At 37.3% G+C, this 13294-nt stretch overlaps 1 long non-coding RNA gene across 1 annotated transcript in view; it reads right to left on the reverse strand.

The window, feature by feature from the left end:
• LOC136038280 (uncharacterized) overlaps positions 1-12758 on the reverse strand; it is a 42689-nt gene extending 29931 nt beyond the window's left edge. Inside the window, exons 1-3 of the long non-coding RNA XR_010620168.1 lie at positions 12619-12758; positions 4919-5072; positions 225-547 (exon numbers count right to left, since the gene is read on the reverse strand). This is a non-coding gene — a long non-coding RNA (uncharacterized LOC136038280). The remainder of the gene's footprint in view (positions 1-224; positions 548-4918; positions 5073-12618) is intronic.
• Positions 12759-13294: the final 536 nt, after the last annotated feature.

A 13294-nucleotide genomic window follows, 5' to 3' on the forward strand; every position in this document is an offset into this window, starting at 1 on the left:
TCAGCGAATATAGCTTTTAGTAAAATACATAAAGTAAATAGATTTCTATCATTTAAGTAGGGGTATTAGATGGCGTCAAGTAGTTTTAATTCTCATGGGTGAGCCCCAGTTCTCAGTCTTATCAATATTTCACGGTCTCTACTTAGGTGAAACACAATTATACTACTGGTAACCAGATTTCACTGATTCAACACAAAGGAGAAAATAAACGATAAATAACTTACCCTTTTCTACACCTCTATATCGTACCCGAGTTGCCTCAATTTTTACCCATTTTCCTGAGTTATACTTTCCCGTCGTTTGCAGTGTCAGCAAATGCTTCATTCCAAAATAAACTTATAACCTCACAGTACCATCCTTTAAGTCTACCATTAGGTATTGATCGGTGGCGTTACTATAGGCTAAGCAGAGAATACTACTGGTTTCAAATGTCCGAACTGATAGAGTTACTGAATATTGACGAGAATCGTAATGTGGCACTTGTGGCCCTTCTGCATATCCATTTCCGCCAAAATGGAAAGCAGATTCGTCTTTTACCTCTTCAGCTCTAGAGAACAAAAAAAAAACATTAGCAAATTAGTACCGAGGACCAAATAAATACAAATTAGTAAAAAGGAAATCTGGAAAAAGATACCCAATTTGAAAAGAAGAATCATTTGTGAAAATTCAACAAAAACTAAAACTATTTGGCACCCACCTTAAGCAGAGATAGCTTTCTTTAGAAGGCGCAGTTCTTTTTGAAAATCAACAGATTTTTAGTGTTTTACCTTTTCAGATGAAAAACCTGTTCTAAATTAACTATTCAGTTTATGGAAAATTTATCTTCACGGTTCAACTTGGCGAGACCGATGAAAATGAGGACCAAACGTAGTCATTTCCATTGAAATGGAAATCAGATTAAGCTCCAAAAAATGAAAAAACAAAGTCAAATACCAAGGACAGTTAAAATGAAACCTGACTGTTTTAACCGATTAAATGAAAATTAACACAGACAAAATAACCTTAAGAAATCAAGAAAAATCGGAGATTCAATTTTAACAGAAGAAAAGATGCATTTATGAAGTTTTTGGTAGTAGCAAGCGCCCAATATAAAAAGAAGAAACGTGTGAAAAATCAGTAGAAAATAAACTATAACCATATGACATCAAAAAGCTTAAAAACCGCAGAATTCTTTTGAAGGTGTATTCTCTTTCAAAATCGGCAGATTTTAAATGTTCCAGTTTTTCAAACAAAAAGCGTTGTCAAACTTAATTAGTCGGCTTAAGTCTTTATAGTCACAGTTCATCTTGCCAACACTGACGAAACTGAGGTATTTTAACCAAACGTAACCATTTCCACTAAAATAAAAAGCAGATTCGGCTCAAGAAAAAGCAGAGCAGGTCCAGAACAAGAGCTAAGAGCTCATATGGCACTTGTGACGAAGCGAGAAGAGCTAAGAGCCAAAAGATCATATGGTATGAGCTCTAACAAAATTCAATGGATCAATAGATTGATTTCAAAAGGATAATAAGAGGCTTAATGCCGGTCAGGATTTAAAATAAGAGCTCTGAGTCACGATGTCCTTCTAAATATCAAAATTCATTAAGATCCGATCACCCACTCATAAGTTATAAATACCTAATTTTTTCTAATTTTTCCTCTCCGTCTAGCCCCAGATGGTCGAATCTGGGAAAACGACTTTATCAAGTCAAATTGTGCAGCTCCCTGACACACCTACCAATTTTAATCGTCCTAGCACGTCCAGAAGCACCAAACTCGCCAAATCACTTAAACCCTCCCCCCAACTCCCCTAAAGAGAGCGAATCCAGTACGATTCTGTCAATCACGTATCAAGAACATTTGTTTATTTTATCCACCAAGCTTCTTCCCGATTCCTGTACTCCAAGTGTTTTTCCAAGATTTCCCCCTCCAACTCTCCCAATGTCAAAAGATCTGGTTGAGATTTGAAATAAGAACTCTGAGACATGAATTCCTTCTAAAAATCAAATTCCATTAAGATCCGATCATCTATTCGTAAGATAAAAATACCCCAATTTTCACGTTTTCCAAGAATTCCGGTTTCCCCCTCCAACTCCCCCATTGTCACAGGATCTGGTAGGAATTTAAAATTAGAACTTTAAAGCACAAGATCCTTCTAAATATCAAATTTCATTAAGATCTGGTCACCCTTTCGTAAGTTACAAATACCTCAATTTTCAAAATTACCCCCCCCCCCCCCAATTCCACCATAGAGAACAGATCCAGTCCGGTTATGTCAGTCACATATCTTAGACAGGTTTCTATTCTTCCCATCCATTTTTATCCTGATCTCACCGCTTTAAGTATTTTCAAAGATTTCCGGTCCCCCAACTGCCCCCCCCCCAATAACGCTTGATCCTGTTGAGATATAAAATAAGAGATCTGAGTTACGAGGTCCTTCTAAATATGAAGTTTCATGAAGATCCGATCACTCCTTCGTAAGTTAAAAACAAGTCATTTTTTCTTATTTTTCAGAATTAGCCCCCCCCTCAATAGAGCAGATCCGTTCCAATTATGTAAATCACGTATGTAAGACTTCTGCTCTTATTTTTCCCACCAAGTTTCATCCCGATCCCTCCAATCTAAGCGTTTTCCATGATTTTAGGTTCCCCACCCCAAACTTCCCCCAATGTCACCAGATCCGGTCAGGATTTCAAATAAGAGCTTTGAGACATGATATCCTTCTATTCTACGATCACCCGTTCGTAAGTTAAAAATACCTCATTTTTTCTAATTTTTCAGAATTAACCGCTCCCCCAACTACCCCAAAGAGAGCGGACCCGTTCCGGTTATGTCAATCATGTATGTAGGACTTGTGCTTGTTTTTCGCACCAAGTTTCATCCCGATCCCTTCACTCTAACTGTCTTCCAAGTTTTAGGTTTCCCCCTTCCAACTCCCCCCCCCCCAATGTCAACAGATCCAGTCGGGTTTTGAATAAGAGCTCTGATCCACGATATCCTTCCAAATATCAAATTTCATTGAGATCCGATAATCCGTTCATAAGTTAAAAATACCTCATTTTTTCTAATTTTTCAGAATTACCCCCACCCCCCCCCCGCAACTACCCCAAAGAGAGCGGATCTGTTCCGGTTATGTCAATCATGTATCTAGGACTTGTGCTTAATATTCCCACCAAGTTTCATCCCGATCCCTCCACTCTAAGTTTTTTCCAATTTTTATGTTTCCCCTCCCAATTCCCTCCCCCAATGTCACCAGATCTGGTCGGTTTTTAAAATAAAAGCTCTAAGACACCATATCCTTCTAAATATCAAATTTCATTGAGATCCGATCACCCGTTCGCAAGTTAAAAATACCTCTTTTTTTATTTTCAGAATTAACCCCCCCCCCAACCACCCTAAAGAGAGAGGATCCATTCCGGTTATGTCAATCATGTATCTAGGACTTGTGCTTATTTTTCCAACCAAGTTTCATCCAGATCCCTCCACTCTAAGTGTTTTCCAAGATTTTAGGTTTCCCCCTCCCATATCCCCCCCAATGTCACCAGATCCGGTCGGGATTTAAAATAACAACTTTGAGACACGATATCCTTCCAAACTTTAAATTTCATTAAGATCTGATCAACAGTTCGTAAATTAAAAATACTTCAATTTTTCTATTTTTTCTGACATAACCAGCCCCCCACTCCCCCCCAGATGGTCAAATTGGGAAGATAACTATTTTTAATTTAAGCTGGTCCGGTCCCTAATATGCTTGCCAAATTTCATCGTCCTAGCTTACCTGGTAGTGCCTAAAGTAGCAAAACCGGGACCGACAGACAGACCAACAGAATTGCTGATTGCTATGTGTCACTTGGTTAATACCAAGTGCCATAAAAAAGAAATAAAATTTTAACACCGAGGACAATGAAAATGAAATCTAACTGTTTCAAACGGTTAAGTGAAAACTTACGCTTTTAAGAAAACCTCAAAAATTAAGTAAAGTTGGGAATTCTGTCTTTAATAAAAAAGACATGCAGTTATGCAATTTTGGCAGTAGAGGACGCTTAATCTATAACATAGGAAGCGCGTGAGAATCATTCCTTTGAAGGTGTACTTTTCTTCGGAAATCAACAGTTAGTTAATGTTTCAGTTTTACAGACGAAATGTGTTGTCAAATTGTACTAATCATTATAACTATTTATCTTTTTGGTTTAAATTGACAAAAATGACAGAAAAATGAGGTACTGCCCAAAAAACGTCATAATTTTGAAACTACCCAATAAAAAATCTTTAAATTACGGATTTCAACTCTGAATAGACCCAAGATGGGTACAAGAGACAGAAAACGTTTTTATTTTGACGTTCTTGGTACTTTATCATGAACCAAACGTAACCATTTCCAGAATGGAAATCGGATTCATCTCTTATCTCCTCCACTCTAAGAAAAAAAAATTATCAAACAACTGAACAATTAATTATTGACTATACTTAACCATCTCTACAAAACCGAAAGCACATTCGTCTTTTATCTTGTCAGCTCCACGAAAACCAAACATTATTTTTGTCCGGGCAAAACATGTTTTTGGACTGTAGACTTACAGACCTTCTATCAAACAGTCGGTTTCTGGGAAAACCTGTTTGTTGAGACGCTTTAGAATTCTTTCTCTCATTTCCCTCTAGTCCTGTATTTCGTGCGCTCTCCTGCTTCTTCCACAAGCACTCACCAAAAATTGTTGTGTGAAATGAGGGGGGGGGGACACCAGTAAATTTTCGAAGAGAGGTACGGATTTATCAAGAAATTTCCAAGAAGAGTCTGGAGAATTCTACTTTCAATCCATGCCCGGTAGAATTCACAAAGCAACAGTGTTTTGTAGTTTTGAAATTTACCGGCTTCTGCAAAAGCTAAGTTTTCGTCTACAGAATTTTCTAAATAAAAATAGAGTAAAAAAAAAAAAATTACCCTTCGATGCATGGTCCATAGTTTTTGGAAGTGTAGAAATTCCACAGACCAACAGGCTGGTTCTTGAAAAATAGTTGATACATGCATCCTGGAATTCCACGCGCTGAGGAAATATTATATTCCGCTGGAATTCCACCAATCCAGAGACTATCACCTATTTAAAAAGATGAACTTTAGAAATGACAATAATATCAATTTTCTTGCAAAGCTTAGTTGACAAAGGGAGGGGTGGCTTACAAGGACATGGCATATTTCTAGCAAAGGATACTTTTTGAAGTATTTAACTCCACCTTGGCACCATTCTTGAATACTCCCAATGGGTCTGAACTTTGTGCAACTAAGTGTTTGACGACGAATATTTTGAACCTTGTGACTCTATAGAGATACTTAAGTAAGATTTAGCCCATTCTTTGGTAGCCAAAATTGATGTCACTCAATAAATGAATACCTATGGGGGCGAATATTTTGTTCACTTCTGTTTCGTATACCTGGGGCACTATGGCTCTACACGAACCTTTGAGAAGAACTTAGCCCAAATTTTGGTAGCTTTGATTAAAAAAATATTCAAGAGGGTGAATATTCAAATCGTTTCTTTTCTAGACCCTTGGAGACTAGATCATCTCAATCTCGAGCATCTCTATCTCTATCATCTCTAAACTCTATCAGTCCATGAGATTATCGAATAGATTTTACCTGGTTCAACGTGGCCTTGGAAGAACCATTTTCTTTAAATTAATTTTGGAAGCTAACAAGAGCGGTGGTCCACTTACTAATTTAAATAAGTGACTCAGACTCAGAAAAGTGGTGCCTTGCATTTGATCTCGATTTCTTATTTTTGAAAAGGGGGAAAATTAACTTGTTTTTGACTCTAGATAAATGACATTATAGATTTCCAATCAAAAGTTTCAGCTCATTTGAAAAAGACCGTCATATTGGATTTAAAAAACCACATTCCTAAATTAAAATGAAAATACTTAATTTGGGGTACTAAACCATGAAAAGCTATTGAACATAGAATTTGTATTTTATCTAGCTATATACTAGCTACAAAAGAAAACCTACCTAGTTTGAAACACTGTTATGTGTCATTCTCAATTTATCCTTCCAAACCATGTCAATATCCCCCATAGCTAGTACAAAATTTTAGGGTAGGTTTTACCTCTACCAAAGGTAAAGACTCATTATATACAGCCTTAATCATTTCGTTTGGATTTAATTTTTCTAAATAGGGCTAGCACTACCATAAAGCGGTTTTGGCCAAGGTGGTCCTTCACTGGATTGGATCACTTCTTCCTCCATTTCCAAACCAAAACCATAACCCATCCAAAACATTTTCCTCTTTTTCTCTTTCTTTTATTCCACTCTCCGTGGTATTAGTGCAAAATCAAAATGCAAAACTAACAACTAAATCTGCTAAGCTTACCCCCTAGACCCACAAACCTAGACTTAATATTTACCACTGCCACTTACTACCACCGTACCACCTAGACTTACAAATGAACAGATTTAAAAGTTATACCACATAAAAAAATCTCTAAACAGTTGTTAAAAAACATATATAATTTTCGGCTCTTTCCAACAACCATTTACCCAAATACAACGTCTGCCTAGGCTTCATTAAACGTCAACTTAAACGTCAACGTTCTTAAACTTCAACAAACCTGTCTGGAAATCAGATCTTGCGAATGCTGGTGATGAAGACCCAGTTACCGGTCCAAGTATTACTTCATTATCAAATGTCTTAACAGGTCTGACACTCAATCGTCCGACAGAGCCAGTTCGTTCAGCTTCAATTTATACCATTTTGAATCATCTGATAGATCTGCAGTCCACGTTCTAAGCTCCAACGGGTGAGTTATTGATCCTTCTGATCCACCAGATGACCAAACACAAGAGCTAAGAGCTCATATGACACTTGTGACGAGCCCAGAAGAGCTAAGAGGCGGTCGAGATTTAAAATAAGAGCTCACGATGTCCTTCTAAATATCAAAATTCATTAAGATCCGATCACCCACTCATAAGTTATAAATACCTTATATTTTATAAATTTTCCTCTTCTTTTAGCCCCCCAGATGGTTGAATCTGGAAAAACGACTTTATTAAATCAATTTGTGCAGCTCCCTGACACGCCTACCAATTTTCATCGTCCTAGCACGTCCAGAAGCACCAAACTCGCCAAAGCACTGAACCCCTCCCCCCAAATCCCCCATAGAGAGAGCATCCAGTACGGTTACGTCAATCTACGACATTTGCTTATTCTATCCACCAAGCTTCATCCCGATTACTCCACTCTAAGTGTTTTCCAAGATTTCCGATTTTCCCCTCCAACTCCCCTCAATGTCAACAGAACTGGTCAGAATTTAAAATAAGATTTCTGAGACATAAATTCCTTCTAAATATCAAATTTCATAAAGATCCGGTCACCCGTTCTTAAGTTAAAAATACCTCAATTTTTCTAATTTTTCCAAATTAACACCCCCCCCCAGCTCCTCCAAAGAGAACGGATCCGTTCCAATTATGTCAATCATGTATCTAGAACTTGTACTTATTCTTCCCATCAAGTTTCATCCTGAATTTTCCACTCTAAGCATTTTCCAAGATTTCTGTTCCCCTCCTCCAACCACCTATGTCCCTGGATCCGATTTGAGTCAAAAAAGAGCATCTAAGACATAAGATCCTTCTATATATCAAGTTTCATTAAGATCCGATCACCTATTTGTAACGTTTCAAACGATCACGATCAAACGTTTTCCAAGAATTCCGGTTTCCCTCTCCGACTCCCCCCAATGTCCCAGGATCTTGCCGAAATTTAAAATGAGAGCTTTAAAGCACAATATTCTTCTAAGTATCGAATTTTATTAAGATCTGATCACCCGTTCGTAAGCTAAAAATACCTCATTTTTCCGAATTACCCCCCGCCCCCCAACTCGACCAAAGACAGCAGATCGGGTCCAGTTATGTCAGCCACGTATCTTAGACTTGTTTTTATTCTTCCCCTTCAGTTTCATCCTGATCTCTCCACTTTAAGTATTTTCTAAGATTCCTCCCCCCCCCCAATGACGCTGGATCCGGTTGAGATTTCAAATAAGAGATCTGACTTACGAGGTCCTTCTAAATATGAAGTTTCATGAAGATCCGATCACTCCTTCGTGAGTTAAAAATACGTCATTTTTTCTAATTTTTCAGAATTAACCCCCCCCCCCAATTCCCCCAAATAGAGCATATTGGTTCCAATTATGTCAATCACGTATCTAAGAGTTCTGCTTATTTTTCCCACCAAGTTTCATCCCACCCCCTCCACTCTAAGCGTTTTCCATGATTTTAGGTTCCCCCCTAAACTCTCCCGAATGTCACCAGATCTGGTTGGGATTTAAAATAAGAGCTTTGAGACACGATATCGTTCTAAACATCAAATTTTATTGAGATCCGATCACCCGTTCGTAAGTTAAAAATACCTCATTTTGTCTAATTTTTCAGAATTAACCCTACCCTTCCCAACTACTTCAAAGAGAATGGATCCATTCCGGTTATATCAATCAAGTATCTAGGAATTGTGCATATTTTTCCCACCAAGTTTCATCCTGATCCCTCCATTCCAAGATTTTTCCAAGGTGTTTTCCAAAATTCTAGGTTTCCCCCTCCCAACTCCCCCCAGTGTCACCAGATCCAGTCGGGATTTAAAATACGAGCTTTGATACACGATATCCTTTTAAACATCAATTTTCATTAAGATCTGAACAACCATTCGTAAGCGAAAAATACTTCTTTTTTTCTTTTTTTGCGAATTGACCGACCCTCCACTCCCCGCCCCCCCAGATGGTCAAATCGGGACAATGACTATTTTTAACTTAATCTGGTCCGGTCTCTGATACGCCTGCCAAAATTCATCGTCCTAGCTTACCTGGAAGTGCCTAAAGTAGCAAAACCGGGACAGACAGACAGACCGACAGAATTTGCGATTGCTATATGTCACTTGGTTAATAGCAAGTGCCACAAAAACGGACGCGTCGATTCACCATTTCGAGAAGTAAAAAGTCTGACTGGACGATAGTTGGCTTAAAAGAGCACTATTCCACAGTTGACTACAATTGACTATTAAAACAGTTATAAAACAGTTCAAAGGTCGTATAATAAGGTATTCAAGGCTGACAGAATCCCCCAGTGTCTGGGGTTAAGGATTGTAAGTTATGTGCTTCAGGGCATATAAGGGCATATGCAACGGGAGGTCGTATAAACTTTGAATTGGAGAAAGCTCATTTGATTGGGGGCGATAAATGAAGCTCCTGATTGTGTACCGCTACAAGAAAATGTATATGTAAGTGAACAGATGTTTTGGTGAAATTCTAGTTAATTCCTCTCCCCACGGACTCTGGGGGTCATACACCTAAAGACATAATTATTTGATCTTTCAACTTTACTTTCAACATACGGTTAGCTTGCATAGCTTACAGCCCTTGCCCCTGGGACTGCGGTGTGGGGTGTCAACCTTGGAGGCATAGTTAATTGCCCTTTAGACTGTTTTGAATAAACGACTTACTTAAACCTTTGATCGGATGTACTTGAGGAAAAAGGCGTAAGGGGAGGGCCTAGTCACAGTCACCCTATGATTATTATTGACTACCCTAAGAAATAGCATTGGCTGTTAATAAATTTGTGCTCAGCTGTTAATTGATCATTAAATCAACTGTTAATCTTAACATAAAATATATACTTCTAATAAAAACCTTCCATGTCTTAATAGGTATAAACTTCCAACTTTCCTGAACTATTGCTCACTCTTCAGGTTCCCACAAAAAACTAAAGTCTTTTCTAATTTATATTTGAAAAATTTCTCCCATGCCCGGAGGGTAATAAAGTGAGCCAGCTTCGATTCATCTTTTTCATTCTTACGCAAATTATGACGGTAAAACTTAAAATTAGGTTAGGCTAGAGTGTTACGCTAGATTAGGTTGGGTTTGGTTAAATTTGGTTTTAAATACTATAAATGGGTTAAAAAGCTAACCTAGCCGTGCTAGATGGGTATCTTTCAGAATAAAAAAACTTGATGAAACTGATATATTTAAAATCAGTATTAAATATTGATAGATTATAATTGATCGAAAGAAATCAATTCTTTCGATGCAACTACTGGTATCAAAATTCCGGTGTTTTAGAATTTCGGTTACTATTGAGCCGGGTCCTTACTACATTCTTACTACAGTTCGTTACCATGAACTGTTTGAAAAACTCTAAGCTATGTGTACACATAAGCTTATCTTAAGCATTATAGATACGGTAAAAAGTATTTTGATGTCACAAGCTCCATTTTTAACTATTTTTACAATTGAAGAAGGGGATAGAACGCAAAGTACTACCACTATCTCTGAATTTTTGGGCTTTCCAAGGATTTCCCAAAAGAAAATAGGGTCTCCCAAAATCTCCCTTGAGGAAATTAACCCTTGACTGGGCTGCCCACTCAATTGAACAATCTGTCTTGGCTTTTTTCTACAATTGGCCATGACTTTTCCCGCAACTATTCCCTTTTTTTTTAAATTCAAAAATCAACGAACTTTGGAGGGCCTATTTCGTTGGAAACCAAAAGTTAGATTACCTTGTATAAGAGTCAATAATAATCATAGGGTGACTGTGAATATCCTCCGGAAAATAAATCCTCGCTGGAAGATTATTCCCCAAAATTCTCTTTACCTAAAATTTCCCCGCGAAAAATACCCGTAAGTTTCCCATAACATACTATCTGTAATCAACGGACACATTACAAAATTTAAAAAGGCACTTTAACCTGTACAATGGGGCTCTCCGGTTGTTTTGTAGTTTGGGAGGGAGGGAAATACCTCCAAGGGTAAATTTTAATGCCAAAACAACATGGCTCTCATCAAGCAATCAAATAAAATGAAAATTAGATCTAAGGGAGAGATGAGGAGAGGGTGGAGGTGGAAATTGATTTATGATCCCCAGGGCCGTAGACATGATTTTTGTTGGGGGGGATACAGAAGAAACTTTTAAAAAGGCATTAAAAATGTGAAATTAATATCTACTTTTAAAAAGGCATTAAAAATGTGAAATTAATATCTGCTCCTGTATGATTCCTGAGAATATTTTGGGTCCACACTTTTATAATGAAGTAGAGTAACATCAAAAACCAAAATGAGCAGAACTTATTCCGTATAGGAGGGGAACTGCCCCTTCCGCATTCAAATTTCCACCTCATGGTCACAGAATCTTTGGAGGGTGCTCATTATACCAGATATTGAGAGTTCAAGTCCTTTTTTTATAAGTCGAAAGTGATTGGAGACCAACCAGCGGCGAGGACCATTAGGACTATTGTTTCGGTACGATCACCCCTTGGAAGAAAAAAAGAAAAAACATTCATAATCTAAAAAACTGGCCCAAAAAGTACGAAATTCCATAGTTTTGCAGTTGGCAGTTTGAAATCTCTACAGTATGGTTCTTTGATATGCAAGCCTAGAGCTTTTGTTGGGCAGCATTAAACATAAATGGATTTTATGTATTTAGAATCAGCATAGAAAGCCAATTCTTTTTATGCATCTATTGCTATTAAAATTTCGTTTTTAATAGTGGTGGTTACTGTTGGGCCGAATCGCAATTTACTTGCAGTTCGTTACCCCGAACTGTTCAATAACATTTTTATTATTGAATATTCACGTGGGGGAAGCCTAGAAGTTCACTAGCTTGATCTCAACAATTTTGCAAGCTCTCCATTGAAAAATCAAATTAATCGTAAATGTTAGCTACTATTGGAGATACTAAGAGGTGCAAACTTTTCAAAAATTCATGAATTTTAGGCTGTTTCAGGATCAGGGCCGTATCAAGGCGTTTTTTTGGGGAGGGGGCAAAAAAGAATTTTGGTGCTTGTGTATTATTCAGAAAACACTCAATAAGTGAAGTTAGGCTCTTTCGTAAAACAAACTACGATGCAGGTACATTTTAATTAAATATTAGGTACTTGTTCATTATTCAATTGATTCAATTCACAACACACTCAAGAATTTTGCTGAGAAAATCCAGTTTCATAGCCACAAAGACATAACTCAATTTAGTTTGCTACGCATAGTGATAGAAGATAGTGTCTGAACATGGATTTTGAAATGAAGATTTGGGATTTGCCAAAGACTGAAAAGGGGAAAATTATATTTTTTCCAGGATAAGGGGTTGTTGTAATTTTACAATTTTCCTAAAAGTATTATATTTTCATCATATTTTGTTTTATTTCATTAGCTGTAAAACAAAAAGTTTGGACTATATATTTGCACATTAGGGAGGGGGCACGCATTATATCAAATACATAACTTAACCTAACCACCTCTATATATAAAAAATTTAATTAAAATGTACCTGCATCGCAGTTTATTTCATGAAAGAACCTAACTTCACTTATTGAGTGTGTTTTGAATAATGCGACAATTTTTAAGTGACAATTTTTTTGTCACTTAAAAAGGACACTAGAACTTTTAATTTCCGTTAGAATGAGCCCTCTTAAGATATTCTAGGACCATTGGGTCGATACGATCACCCCTGAAAAAAAAACACATCCGTGTTTAGACCGGGAACGTTCCGTGACCTGGAAGTTATTATTTTTTTTGTAAAAATATTGTTTGTGTTAACTATAAAACTTTAGTATTTCTGATGATGATGAAAACTGACCATGTCTTCAAAATATCCAGAACATTACCTTAAATTACCTTAAATCGCATTTACAGCAAGACAAGGTGGACTGCATCCTCCTGTAGAACATCTCGCTGTTGAATAGATGAGGTGACACAATTAATGGGTGTGATGGGGTGTGGCGTCCAACTGGTACTTCCATTCCGCGTTACTCCACTCCAAATCGACTGCATTTTTGAAAGAATAATCGATTCACCAGCAGTGTTGCCAACAGTGGTACAATTGTACATTTTGGTACATTTCACCTCTAATGGTACATTCTGGTACAATCAAAAATTTCCTGGTACGTTTCTACGAAATGTGGTACAGTGTGGTACAATAAGATTTGATTGGACGTCAGGACGTAGCGAGTGGAGGGAATTGCAGTTTTTTTGTTTACTCTTCTAGAGTTTTAAGTTTTCCTTTACACATTTATTTAAGTGCATGTTGTCGGCCTCTTGCGATCATGATATAGCGTGAAGTAGTATTGCCATCTGTACGGTTAGTACAAAATAGATAGATCCGTAAGAAACACGAAATTCAAAACTCAAAAGAAACGTGACACTGATATTTTACCGTGTGCTGTTTGTCTAGTCAATGGAAGCCACTGAGCCTAGATAATTGAGCAAGATACAGGCATACAACAAAATACATAGACTTCATGCTAAGAGATACATCATAATATTAATAATAGAATTTCTTTATGAAACTGGT

Source organism: Artemia franciscana, chromosome 17, assembly GCF_032884065.1.
Source record: "Artemia franciscana chromosome 17, ASM3288406v1, whole genome shotgun sequence".
In the NCBI taxonomy this organism is placed as follows: Eukaryota; Metazoa; Arthropoda; class Branchiopoda; order Anostraca; family Artemiidae; genus Artemia; species Artemia franciscana.